The 14,072-nt window shown below is 56.2% G+C and overlaps 1 protein-coding gene across 1 annotated transcript in view; it reads left to right on the forward strand.

The window, feature by feature from the left end:
* Positions 1-14,072, forward strand: part of FAM222A (family with sequence similarity 222 member A) — a 55,544-nt gene that overhangs the window by 270 nt on the left and 41,202 nt on the right. The gene's annotated exons all lie outside the window — the stretch shown is intronic.

A 14,072-nucleotide genomic window follows, 5' to 3' on the forward strand; every position in this document is an offset into this window, starting at 1 on the left:
CCCTTCCCCTCTCACACACAACTTGTCCAGACAGGCCAGGCGGCCGGCGAGGAGGCTGGGGGCCCGCTGGGGGACTCCACGGAGCCCCGGGCGAGGCGTATGCCGGAGAGGAAAGGTCACCCCACCCCTAAAGCCAGCAGACAAAGGTAGCAGCTCCGTCATCCGAAAATTCCCTGGGAACTCCCGTGTCTTGGAGGGCCAGGGAGGGGGGTATCCAGGATGGAACCCGTGGGCTTCTCCCAAGCAGCCTCTGAGGTCCTCAGGGGACCTCAGCTCAGAGGTGGATGTGGAGTCCCAACCATGCAGGTAGCTGCGTTTGGGGATCGTCCCCTCCAAAGCTAGAACACAGCAGAGTCTCCCGTACAGCCCTCCTCCTTCAAAAAAGCTGGCAAGGTTGGTGGGTTCCCCCGTGGGGCCACAGCGTGACGTCATGCCAGGCCTCTGACGTCACTGGGGTTGCCGTGGCGACCTGATGTGCTTTGACCCAGGGTCGGAGGGGGCGGGGTCGTGGTAACCAGGGGCAAGACTGGATGCCTTTGGGTAATGGAGGGGTGAAGGCAGATGCGCCACCACCCTGGACTGCAGTCCTCTGACCTAAATCCCCAGCTCTTCCATGAGGTGGGGGAGGGAAGCAGTGCCAGCTGTCCCTGCGGATGCTCCTCCCCCCAAGGACAGGTGTTCAGCTTTGCCCATATAGCCTGGCACTGCCTGGGGGCTCAGGACTGCCAAACAGAGCAACTTTATGCTTTCAGAAGGGATGCTATGGAGATCTCCTTGAACCCCACTATACACCCACCCAGCCAGCTGGAGTTCCCAGAGAGATGTGTCCCCCCACCTTAAAAGAGGCCACTTCCGATCAGCAAAAAAGTGTGCTCCCCCAGCCAGGGAAAGTGCAGAGGAGCTGCTGCCTGCAACCCCTCAAGTCCAGGGGTTCCCCGTGCTGTACAACCCCAAGATGAAGGGCCTTGGCCAGGCCTGAACTCCTGTCTGCCCCACTCTCCTTTTGCTGTTTAAGATGATTTTGACAGGCACAGTGTGGTGCTCATTAAGTGAATGGAGGGCAAGTCAGGCCCGGCAGTGCCAAGGTCTGAAAAAAGTGTGTCCCTGCCAGGGGCCAGCTTTGATGGGACTCAGGCACCAGCCCTCTTCCCCACACCCCCCAGCACTGGCCCTGTGCCTTGTGAAGGCCCAGAGAACCCCCCAGCCAGGATCCTGCTGTTGGGTTCTTTGATTCCTCTTCTGAGTTCCTCCCAGCAATTGCTCCTGTTGTCGGATGTGGGTGAAACTGCTGTGATCACATTTGGAGGGAAAGGTTAAGAGAACTGTGTCACTGCTTCTGCGCAGGGTGGGGTGAGAGCAGAGGGAAGTGGGGGGGGGGGTCATTATGAGAAGCCCGGCCCCAGTCTTTATGCAGCCAGCATTTTTTCTCTTCTCCTACCAGGCTCTCCAGCTAGATTAACAGGTCAATAAATATCAATGGAGCTGCTTTTGGGGGCTTGGCAGGGAGATGATATTTCCAGCTGAAATGGTGTCGTTAAACACACAGGCTTCCAAGGACAGAGCAACAGCAGATGGGGGGAGAAGTGGGAGAGGTGGGCAGAAGGGCTGTTTGCACTGCCTCTCGAAGCTTCCCAGTTTAGAAACAAACCCGGAGTGTGCGCCAGAGATCCACAAACACAGGCAGTTGGAGGTCCTCCGTGGAGTATTTACACTTCTACAGCCAAAGCGGAGGGAAAGGCTGTCAGAATCGGGCAATTCCTTCTGTTCCCTTCCCTGGGCTTGGCAGTAGCACCGGGCGAGGAGCAGGAGGGAGTGCCAGCTTACCCGCGTCTCCCCGTGTGCCAGGCATTGTATAGGATCTCAATTACCGTTACCGCTGGAGTGGCTTGTGTGCTGTGGCCCATTTTGCAGATGAGGAAACAGGCTCAGGTGCTCAGCCAGGCAGCTGCAGAGGTTTGACTCCGAAGTGCCATGGCACCAGAGTCCCCTTCCTCTGGGGTGAAGGGGAGGCCTTACACCACTTGTTGGACAGGGTCTCTGCAAGAGTGGGGGGCTTTCGGCAATGGTAGGAGTCGCCTCACCAGCATGCCTTCCCACACTGAAACCTGGGTTTGAATCCTGCTTCTCCATTACCTACAGGATATGTTGACCTGAGTAGCAACTTGCCCTAGCCTTGTGGACAGACTGCTCCTCTCACCCCTGGTACACCTTTCTCCAGCACTGAGGGAAGGGTTGAGAGAGCTGGCCCTAGACTCATTATCATCTGCCCCTCTGGCTCCCCTCAGGGAGAGGTGTGAGGCTGCACTCACCTACTGAAGGGACCCTCCTGGTGGGCATTCAGCTGGTAGGGAAGTCAAGGATGTGGATGAGTCAGTGCCAACCTTGGTAGATGCGGTTCCTGACCCAGCCTGAAGGTTGGCAAGGGCCCTGTAAGGAGGAGTGCACTGTGACTCTCGGGACAAGTAGGGATCTGCCAGGCAGAGGATTGCAAAGAGTGTTCTGGGCACTGGATGTGGCCTGTGAGTGCTGGGGTGTGCTGGATGAGGGGAAGTGGTGGTGCCAGCGTGGGCGTGTCCTGGAGACTCAGGTGGATGAGAGAGGCTAACCAGGGGAGAGGACCCAGTTAGGGCTCCCTCATTGGGGATGGTAACCCTGGCCAGTCTCCTCTCAAGGTTAGCTCCCTCCCCCCACCCTCTACCCCAACTCCCCCAGTAATCCTCACCACTTGTCTAATTCCACCTAAGCTCGTAAGCTAGCCCATCTCCTATCCCTTCTGAGCCTCACAGTTGCTCTGGCCAGGGGCTGGGCTGGGTCGCTTAACCCCAAGCCGTGGCAGTGGCTCGTGGTTAAGAGCCAGGCTGTGGAATGGGTCCACCCTTGTTGGCTGTGTGACCTTGGGTGAGTAGCTTTGCCTCTCTGAGCCTCATCCTCAGAACAGAGCCTCGAATGGCTCTCCTTGCCCCTCCTGGAGCCAAAGATCAGACTGCAGGGTAGTCAAGGACCGTTTCAACTCCTCTCTACTGGCTCTCCCAGCCACCTACCCAGAGCACCCCCACGTGGTGAGCACACGTGGCTCCCTCCCGTCTGAGTTCCTACGGGGCCGAAGCCGGGGCCTGGCCAGCCCCACCCCCCACCCCCACCCCCCATCGCTCCCGGCCCCCTCCACCTTCCAGTCCCTCACCAACCGGAGGAAGCAAGCGGAGCAGCTCATATTCATGAACCGTAATTCAATCAGGCGGCGATTCCTCCGGGCTCGGGGCGGGGGTGAGAACGAGGAGGCGCGCACAAAAGGGCCGCTTTATTACCTCCCGCGGGCCGGGGATGGCTGCTCTCCCCCAGCAGCGGCCGGAGCCGCCTTTATTGTGTTAACCCATTTGCGTGTCAAGAGCTATTGTGCGCTTTCCCCGCCTGTGCCGGGCGGACTGCGGGCGGAGGGCTGCACGCCGGCCGGTCACCTCCGCGGGCGCCGCCCACCGCCCTGATTGGTTGCTAAGTGATTTGCATCCAAGGTAATCACTTTTATCTCAGAAGGATGTCGACTATAATTATAAGCTACTGACATCTTTTGAAATCTGCCTAATGACTATTTTAGTCTGCACGGGCTGGGGGTGGGGAAGGGGATTCTGGAGGCAGGGGTGGGCGGGGAGGAGGCTGGAAGGGGGATGGATTCCTTACACCTGGACCACTGATTCGTTAGTTGAGAAATATCCGAGTGCCTCCTGCATGCCTCGCCTCGCCTTGAACAAAAGAGAGCTTCCCAGACCCGGGTCGCGTTCGTGTGGGCGGAGTTAGTACCATTTCAGAGATGGGGAAATAGAGGCCCCGGCGTAATGAGCCACCAGCCCAGAATCAAATACCCAGTCAACGGTTGGAACGCTAGTCTCTCTGAGCCCCAAATTCATGTGCTGGCCACCAGATAGGGTGCAGACAGAAATAATAATACTGAGCATTCCTGGGTAGAGGTCACCTGTTGGGGACCTTCCCGGATGTATGTCATTGCCCTAAGAAATGCAGGGGCTGTTACTACCCCTGTTTTACCGGGGAGAAAAGGAGCCCAGGGAGGCTACTTCCCTGCCCAAGGTCACAGAGCCTGGAAGGAGCACAAGTGTGAAGTGGTTGGGGGCCAGAAGTGGGGATGCAGGACACAGCATGGCCAGTGAGAAGAGGATGAAAGAGTGAGCCTGGGCTCCAGCTATTCCCTCCATCACCCCCTGGGTCCACTTCGGGGTCTGGGCAAGGGCACCCTACTGGCCACCGCCTATGTGGCAGAGCTCTAAGGTATCAGATGGCCCACAGCCTCCATGGGGAGGAAGATGAATCTGCAACTAAGTCGAATTCTGGTCAGAGCCAGAGCAGGGCTGGAGGAGGGAAAAACTGCAGCTGGTCATGGCAGACTTCCTGACAGAGGGGGCTTTTGCTCTCAGGCCTGAGGACTTTGTGGAGTAAATGATATGTTGCTGGCAGAGGGTCTTTGATATTCAAACAAATGACCAGGAAGGGCAGGGGGAGCTTGTAAGAGGCTAGAGGTAAAGGGAGAAAAACAACAACGAGAGTGTGCAGGGCCTTGAGTGCTAAGCTAAGTACTTGACGTGTCCAAAGGAACCACAACCTGAAGGCAGCAAAGGCATCTGACAGGGAGGGGTGGGAGATGATTTGGGTGCCAGACAGGTCATTCTGGCAACCTTTGCAGGGCCTTGGGAGTTGCAGATTGCAATGGAACCCTGGGCTCCTGCATTCTCCCTGCTTGTGTGTCCTCAGACAAGTCCCTTTACCTCTCTGGGCCTCACTTTTCTCGTCCGTTCAGGGAAGTAATAGCAGTTTTCTCCCAGGCTTGTGGGTGGGATGAGCTTGAGCATGCAGAGTGCCCCGGTGAGTGTGAGCACCTCAGTAGTGGGTGGGCTCAGGCACAGGCCCCAGTCAGTCACCCTGGTCCCTCAGCAAACCAGTATCCCAGCCATAGCAGCTGTTTGGGGCCCTGGGAGCCCCTGCCATTGTGCAGAGGGCATAGGGGACAAAGGCCTGGGAGGTCAGGGGCTATGGCCGAGGCTGGCTGTGAACAGGCTCCTGGGGACAGGGACTTAATGATGCAGAACTTAATGACCCGGAGTCTGTGGGGAAGGGGGCCTCCCTTGGAGGAGGAGGAAGAGGAGGAGGAGGGGGAGGAGGAAGTCCAGCTGCCAGCTGTCTGCTCCAGGATGCACTGCCAAGGCAGGGGCAGCTGCCCCACAAGGTCCAAGCCTGAGCTTGGCACTGGGAGAGGTAGAGGTGGCAGGGCCTCCCAGCCTCCAGTCCCTGGGCCTGAAATTTGGAGCTTAGCCCTGTTCCTCAGCATCTTCGTGACCTCAATCTCCACATCTGTTGGATGGGCCAGGGGTCTGCTTTGGAGGGCAGCTGTGAGGCTTGGCAGGAGCCCATAGCAAGTGGGCAGTAAACAGGAGCTGCTATTTTTACTCTTATTCATCCGTTCATTCAGAGAGCTCTCACTGCTCTGTGCCAGGCTCCCTGCGAGGTGCTGGAGATGCAAAGACGAACAAGCCCAGTTACCTTAAAAGGTGGTGAGGCCTCAGACACACCATCACAGTGCAGTGGGTTGGTCACTACAGTACAAGAATGCACAGTGTGCAGGCCCTATGCCAGGAGCAGTGGCATTGCAGTAAACAAGCCACATATGGCACCTGCCCTCTGGGGCCGCAGATTCTCAAAGCGTGCTAGGAAATCAGAGGCAGAAACTATTACCACCAGCTGGGATAGCCAGGGAGGGCTCCATGGAGGAGGAGGTGGCAGCATTTTCGATTGCTGGCTTTGGTGGAGATTTCTGTCTAAACACCTTTGCCTATTATGGGAATCACAGGACACTCCTGGCCTCTGCTGTGCTCCAGACTAAGCTTCCTGCTTTGACATTTTGTTCTCTCATTTAATCCTCATAGGATTGTGGGGAGGGTATTTTTATCCTTATTGTATAAATGAAGAAACTGAGGCTCAGCAAGGTAAAGTGATGGCCCAGGGTCACATGGCAGGTGGACAGAATGCCCTTGGTTATCCATGGAAGCTTTGCCTGTCTTCCTCCTGTGAGAACGCCGGGCTGAGTGAGGCTGTCCTGGGAGGATCCCTGGGCAGGGGCTGCAACAGGGACTCAGATCTGGCCCAGCTGTTTTCTTTATAAGATGCATGACCTTGAGTGAGTTACCTCCCACCTCAACCCAGCCTCAGCTGCGTCCTCTGTAAAATGTCAAGGATTGCAAATCTGTGGCAGGCCTGGCTTGCCTTCCACCGCTGTGCCCTTGGCAGACATCGCCAATCAATTGCTGCCCTCTTCCCCTGCTGAGTTCTTCCCCTGACCTTGGGCTCTTTCCAGGGCTCTGGGCAGGCAGCTCCAATCAATCAGCGGGGCCTGTGAGCTGAAGCCTGCTTGCCTGCCTGGCCTCGATGAGCTCAGAGGTCGCTCCAGCCCATCTCCATATGGTACCAGAATTAGGGACACTGGCAGGTCCTCTCTGTGGATATAGGTTGTTCTACGATCGCGGGAGCTGTTGAGGTGTAAGAGTGTTGCCTCCCTCCAGCTCCAAAGAGACCTGTGTGCAAGTGGCCGAGTGCATGCTCACTTAAGTGCCTGGGGGGCTTCCAAAAGCTTTCATCCTGCATAATAGTAACAGCCTTTAGTGAGCTTTTTCTGAGAGTTCTGGTCCTTCATGGATACTCTCTCATTCATCATTCTGCAGAGCACCTACAGTGTGCCTCTTGGCACCTTTAGGAAGAAATCTTAACCCATTTTAGAGATGAGAAAACCGAGGTTCAGAGCCATTAAGCAGAATAGGATAGTGCGCTTGCTGAGTGGCTGAATTGACATTGACCACTCAGGTCTCGAGGTTCACAGCCTGAAGCCAGGCTGAGTGTGGCAGGCAGACAGGGCAGGCTTCCTGGAGGAGGTGTCCTCAAAGGCCTTAAAGCTTGGTGGGCTTCTGACAGGCAGAGCTGGAGCTTCTAAGAAAGGGACAGGCCCCCCTCTGGGTAAAAGGAATAGTTTGAGAAGCAGCTCAGAGACAGGCAGGCAGGAGTGACCCAGTGTGGGTTGAGGGACCAGTATGTGTCTGGATTTGTTTGGAATATGGATCATGGGGGACTGTGAAAGGAGCCAGGGCCATTCTGGGCATTTGGACTCCATGGTAGGGAACTGTGGCAGCTCTTTGAGAAGAGGAATGATCCCAGCTCATCTCAGTGTATTTAATCAGTATTTCCTTGAACCCAGGGTGAGGTTAGCTGGTGCTTGGGGCTACCTCGGTCTACCAGAAGCTTTAGCCTAGAGCAGCATTGAATGAATAAGCAAACAAATGTTCACCAGACTGACCACCGGACTGACATGCTTCTGACTTTCCCAGTGGGCCCTGCTGCCAGGAGGAGAGAGGCCAGAGGCCTGGGGTGGTGGCTGGGGGAGGGAGCCAAGCGGACACCAGGGGCAGGGGCTTCCCTCCCAGGACTCTACACCTTGCTGTCCCTACCCACAGCCCCTCCTTGACCTTCCCGCCCCGGATGCAGATAGCCTGGACCCGGTGCTTGGGGGGGATAAAAGATGAAGGTTCGTGACCATTTTTTAACTCAATAAAGGGAAAGACGAGCTGCAGGCTGCAGGCCGGAGATATAATTAGTTCGCAGCAGTGGCGCTTTCTTGATTTAGCTTCTGAGAGAACAAGACAAGGATGTTATACCCAATTAGCAGTAACATCCAGTCGGAGCCTCAATAGGTGAGATAACAAGCTATTTTTATGACTTTTCTTTCCTCGCTTGGAAGGGGCGGGGGGGAAAGGGGGTATCAGGGCCTTATTTCTTTTCATCAGGGAACAATTATTAGTGATCTCAGGATTTCCCAAAGCCAAATGCTGCATTTGTTAACCCAAACAAGAAGCATCCCCAGGTGGCAGCTGGGGAGGCAGGCTGGCATTTTGAGGCTAAGGGTAGTAAAGGGGTGCAGGCCCCTTGTCCCCATTCTAGAAGCCCTCTGAAAAGCCTAGTGGCTTGGCAAGGGCAGCCCGGGCCCCTGACATAGTCTAAGTGTCTGCCTTGATTTCTCTACCTGCTTCACGGAGGCATAAGGAGACTGGGCCAGTTCCCCCGGGTATGAAGAAGGATCCAGTTCTGCTGGCTCTTGGCAGTTCTTCTTGGCACCATCCTAGACTTTTCTGCCAAATGGGCCAGTGGTTTTGGCTCTTCAGCCTTGAACCTGCCATGGTACTCTGCTTGCTGGACCCCCATTATGGCTCACACTGCCCAGCCACCCTCCTGCCTGTCCTTGTCCCAGACCCAGTCTCTGGCAGGGCTGAGTGGTGATTAGCTCCTCTCTCTCCCCCCCTCATTACCCCCACAGCCAGGGCACCCAGCACTGGCCAAGTCTCCGCTGGGCTGGGAAACCCTGCCAAGCCCCACCCCAGCCGCCTGGCCACACTCCGACTCCTGGCGAGGGCTGGGGGATGCCCAGAGAGGGAGTTGGCACAGCTGTCATGACACCCCATCAGCTCGGGCCCCAAGCCCAGAGCAGGTTCCTGGGCCTCCGCCCATCCTGCAGAATCCAGCCCCACCCTGCCCTGAGTCCTATCTTCCTGTCAGTGTGGAACCAACCCCACACTCGAGGTTCAAACAACTGACAAATCCAGCCATGCAAAGTGGGAGTTTAATTGCAAACAGTTTTTATGGATCATGGGCCCATCTGTGCCACCATATGCAAAAGGGAAAAAAAATCCCCATTTAGAAAAAAAAAAATTCTCCCTGCCCCACACCCCAAACTGACTCCAAAAGGAACAGTTGCCAAGGTTTAGCTGGCTGGAGCCAAGCACAGAGCAGGGACCCATCCGGGGGGCTTCCTACAGAGTGGGCCTGGCAAAGCCAGGGGGCCGGATGGGATAGGGCTGACTGCTGATCACCACTCAGTTTGCCTCTTCAGACTGGCAGCATCTCGAACCCCCCAGGGTAATTTCACAGCTCCGGGCCTTTGCACATGCCACATAGCTGTCCAAGGACCCTCTGTCCTTTTGCAGCCATCTCGCTGATGCTGTTTGCCTGGCCTCTACAGCAGGACTTGTCATGGAGTGGGGCACTGCCCAGCATTGATGGAAATGTGGGAAAGAATGGTGTCATGGGGCCCCCAGATGAGGGGCTTCCTCTTCCATTTCTATCCTAGCCTGGCCCTACAGATTCCCTTCTTCCTGGTGGTCCAGGCCTCCTGGATCCCAGCTGGGCAGATGAACCCCACTCTCATAGGTCAGCTGTTCTCAGGCCCTCAGAAGGGGCTCCCACCCAGGGCCCAAGTAGGCTGGTCGCCAGGTGGGTCTGAAAGGACTCAGCTCTGAGGCAGCCTGCCAGGGTTTGATTGCCAGGCCACCTCATCACGACTGGGAGACTTCATTTCTCCCTCCCTCTCTGTGCCTTGGTTGCTCCCTCTGTAAAATGGGGAGAAGTCAATGGGATAATGCATCCAAAATGCATCTATGTCTGTCATCTCATTTCCTCCAGGGAAGGTCTTTGCTTTGTTTAGAGAGTGAGTATGGGTGGAGTGAGGGGCAGAGGGAGAAGGAGAGAAGGAGAGAATCCCCCTTTTTTTTTTTTTTAAGATTTTTTAAATTTATTCTTGAGAGACGCAGAGACACAGGCAGAGGGAGAAGCAGGGTCCTTGCAAGGAGCCCAGTGCAGGACTAGACCCCGGATCCCGGAGTCACGCCCTGAGCCGAAGGCAGAAGCTCAACCACTGAGCCACCCAGGTATCCCTAAGAGAGAGAGAATCTCAAGCAGCCTCTGTGCTGAGCAGGGAGCACCATGCAGGGCTCTATTGCCTGACCCTGAGATCATGACCTGAGACAAAATCAAGAGTCAGACGCTCAACTGACTCAACCCCGCAGGCACCCCTCCTTCCCAGGTTCCTAATCAGGACACTTGATGTTTACTGAGTGGACATGTGAGTGAGTGAGGTATTTGGAGGACTCTCCGGGAGGAAATGGGATACAGGCCCTTGGCTGGCCAAGAGATTCAGGGTTTTTTGCACCCTATTTGGTGGAGTCCAGGAAGTGTTCTGCAACCTGCGGTGATTATGAACTCCATTCTGCAGGTGAGGATAACACACTCAGACCAAGGGTCTCTCCCGAGGTCCTGCAGCTGGAAGTGGAATGCTGATGTGTGACTTGAGCTGACCCCATCCCTGCCGCTCACCTTGTAGGTGAAGGATAGGCCCAGAGCACAGATGGGCTTTCACCAAGGTCACATGGCAAAGAAATAGCTGCCAGCATTTGTGGGATCCTTCCTATCCCACATCATAAGATGAGGCAATGGAGGCCCTCCAGTCTCAGAGCCAAGCCAGCCAAATCCCATTGCTCTTCCCTCCTCCCTTCTCCCTCCTTCTGCCCCAGGTCTGCACTCAGGATCACCATGCCTGTGGGTTTCCCCATAGACTTGTAAGCTGGCGGCTCAGTTTGTGCCAGCAGCTTGGCCCCATGTGGGGGGTCCTGGTGCCCCAGGACTGGTACTTGGCACAGCCCTCCTGCAACAGGTAGCCCGGGTAAGTGGGACCCCTGGGACCCAGGCAAGCACAGACTGGTCAGACCCCTGGCAGGAGCCCAGGCCAGGCACCAGGCAGCCCATTCCCCGCCCGGCAGTGATCACCAGCTCCCGTTGTAATCATTAAAACTATTAGAAGGAAATGTTCGCTTGAAGCAAATGTCAGGCGCCGAGTTGTGCTTTGTAAACGCTCACAATTAATGCCAATCAGGCCCGGAAAAAAGCCGGCCCGGAATCCTGTCTGTTTCGTCTCATTTGTCAGCTGGTGCCGCTCCATGTTGCACATTTTCATACAATTGCTATAAACATAAAAGGGAAACTCCACAGTGTTCCTGGGCGCCCGGATGGTGTGCGCCGACTTAATTACTTGGTATTCCGCTGCTCACTTGGCCGCCCCGAGAAGGCGGGAGAGAGAGAAGGGGGACTTTGTGTGGCAGGGTGAGGCCTCCTGGAGGTCAGCCAGGGGGACGGGTCAGGCTCCAGGCTTGGGTCTCCCACCCTACCCTGCACTAGCCGCACAGCCCACCGAGCTGAGGACAGCTGTAAGAGGAGAAAAAACTGCCAAAATATGTTTGCAGCATCCTCGGGCAGAAGAGGGGGAGTGGGAGTCCACTAGGCTCAGCCTCAAACCCTGAGTGATCTGTTGGGTTTATCGCCCTCCTGCACACCAGGCACATGTGGCTTGCCAGCTAGGCCTCAGTTTCCTCATCTGTGAGTTAGGACTGACAGCGGTGGGGAGTTCAGGCTTACTGAGGTTGTGCCCCGGGCTGAGAGCATGGAGCAGGTGCTTCCCATTGGGTTTCTGCACAGGCCCCATGAGGGTTGGCTGCACTTCTTGTCCCCAGGAGCACGAAGAGGTTCACAGCTGGAAGTGGTGCTGGGATTTGGACTTCACTCATGGGCTCCAGAGCCTATCGCTGGTATGCCACCTCTCAGCGGAGCAGTGGGGTTGAAAGGAGATGACTGATCTAAAAGTCTTAGGACACAGTCATGTTTTCATAAATAATAACTGCCGTGATCCACTGCCTGCAGAGGGGCTCAGGCAGGAGGGGGCATACCCTGGCCTGTGGGTCAGCACCAGTGTATGTGGATCTTGCTAGAGGGAGTGGTCTACAGGGGTTGCTGTGGCCCCTCCTTCCCCCAGAGGGTTGAACCCACCAGGCTTTCAGTGTGAGGCTCCCCCAGTTACCTCTAATCTGGTTCCGGGGTGCTGATTGTGTGCTAGGCATCGCCTAACGGAGCCCTCAGTAGCCCCGAGAGTGGGCATTGTCTCCATTGTACAGATGAGAAAACTGAGGTCCATACTGACCTAAGTTACACAGCTCAGGACAGATGGAGCCACAATCAGATTCATCTGCTCCAAAATCTTTTCCCCACCTTCCTAGCCAGCTCCTCATCATGGCCCTGGACGTGAGGCCTCACTATACACCATGAACCTGCCCCAGGACCATTTTGAGCTCTCTTGCTCTCTGTGGATGGGGTCTTCTAAGGCCAGGCTGGCTTGGCAGGGACACACCAGCCTTTGTGTAGGCTTGGGTAGGCTCGGGCCAGGCAGGGCCGCCAGCACAGTGGGGAGAGGGCGGTGCGGCCCAGCCGGCCAGAGATAAATGCTCAGAGCAGGGAATAGAGGCCCCTTTGTGTGGTGCTCAGTGGGGGAGGGGATGTTGCCAGCTGCCACCCTGTGTGACCGGGGAGGCCTGAGCCCTCCACAGAGGTCTGCCACCACCCCCCAGAGACTAGCCAGGGAGTCTGTTATCTCCCCTGCCGCCACCTTCCGACGTTAATTTGCCTGCTCCTGTTTTCTGGGACCTCGCTGTTAGAGAAGCCAAGGGCAGTCATTAACTTGGTTGGCTGTAGGCCTACTGTGTGCCAGCATGGGGTCAGACACTCCGGCAACCCTGTAGACAAAGCTTTGGCAGTAGTCTCGTTACAGATGAAGACATAGGCTCAGAGAGGACAGGGAATGTGCCGTACTCACAGCTGCTCACAGGGCCAGCGTTTGACCAGCTTCAATGCCTTTACTTTCCATGGGGTTGCCCTTTGTACCCTGCTGGTCCTGGGACCAGGGCTGCGACCTGAGGTGCCCATCTCCGTTGCTGTGGTGGCTTTGGGAAAGCTGCTGGCTGCCTTTGTTCCATGGGTAGGCACCAGGCGTCCATTCTGTCCCTCCTTCCTGTCCAGGCTCTGCCCTAGCAGCTGTAGCTTTAGTGGGGTTTGAGGACAGGACCTCGTTGAGGGCTGCCCTACCCACTAATCTTTCTCAGAGGCTCAGTCTCCTTAGCTTAAAAATGGGAATGGAGGAGAGTCCACTCCTAGGGAGCATTTGGGAGACGTGCCAGGACACAGGTAAAGTGCTGAGTTTAGAGCCTGTACATGGTCAGCCTGCATGAATGTGGCCTGGGCTCTCTGGCATCCCTACCCCTTTCTAGGAGAGGGAAGAGGACAAGCTGAGGCAGTGTGCAGGTGGCAGGCATGTGGGGTAAGTCTTAGGAGCATCAACACATGGCAGGGATTGTCTCATGGGGTCCCTGCCATAGCCCTACTTCACAGATATGCAGACCGAAACTCAGATAACTGAAGTGACTTGTCCAGAGTCCTAGGAACACAGGGCAGGTAGTTTCCTGGAAGGCCCAGTCCTTAGTCTCTTATTGACCTCCACTCTTCCCATTGGGCAGCTGTCCACTATAGACACAGACCAAGTCCCCTCTGTGCTGTGGGAGGCCCAGAACACCCCCAGGCAGCCCAAAGGTCACCTGGCTTTCCATGGCATATTGTGGCACCCACCAGATCCAGCTTGCACCCACCAGGCCATTCCCTCCTCTGTGCCTTTGTCAGCCCAGGGCTTCCCCTGGGACTGCCCTTGTTCCCTTCCCCAACATGCACACACGTCCATGCATATGTATATATGCACATGCACACCCCAGCACACATGCATCCCTTCCAAGAAGAGTAAGTCCAGCTCGACACTCCCCTAGCTGTCCTCCATCCGGGTGGGACTTGGAGTCCCCCCTGGGTCCCTTACCCTGCCTCCTGCCACCAGAGCCCCAAGCCTTATGCCTCTCCCAGCTCTTCTGCTACAGCGTGGCACAGAGTAGGCTGTCAGTGAAGTCCGAGATAGAGACGCAGCCCTGGCCTCAGGGACCCAGTCCCTGCCCAGTGGAAGAAACAGATACAAAACAGCTCAGAGATGAGGCTGTCCCAGGGTGGGATCGAGTACAGGACACCTGGGAGCAGGAAGCTCCCACCCCAGCCTACCCTCTCCGGAAGGGAGCCAACCCTTCCAAGTCCCAACTCTCCTCCCGAAATCTCAGCCATCTTATTTTTAAGCCTCCCAAGGCGAGGCAGGGGTTTCCCAGATAGGAAAAAAGCCTCAGGAAGGCAGATACTGGCAGAGACCACACAGTTTCTGAGGGCAGAGCCTTGGTCTGAGCCTCAGACCATGCAACCCCAAAGCCTGTGCCCATCTCCAGGGTGGAAAACTCAGGTGCCCACAGGGGCCAACCAGGTGACATGATGAACGAAGCAGCTGCTGCTAG

Source organism: Vulpes vulpes, chromosome 10, assembly GCF_048418805.1.
Source record: "Vulpes vulpes isolate BD-2025 chromosome 10, VulVul3, whole genome shotgun sequence".
Lineage (NCBI taxonomy): Eukaryota > Metazoa > Chordata > Mammalia > Carnivora > Canidae > Vulpes > Vulpes vulpes.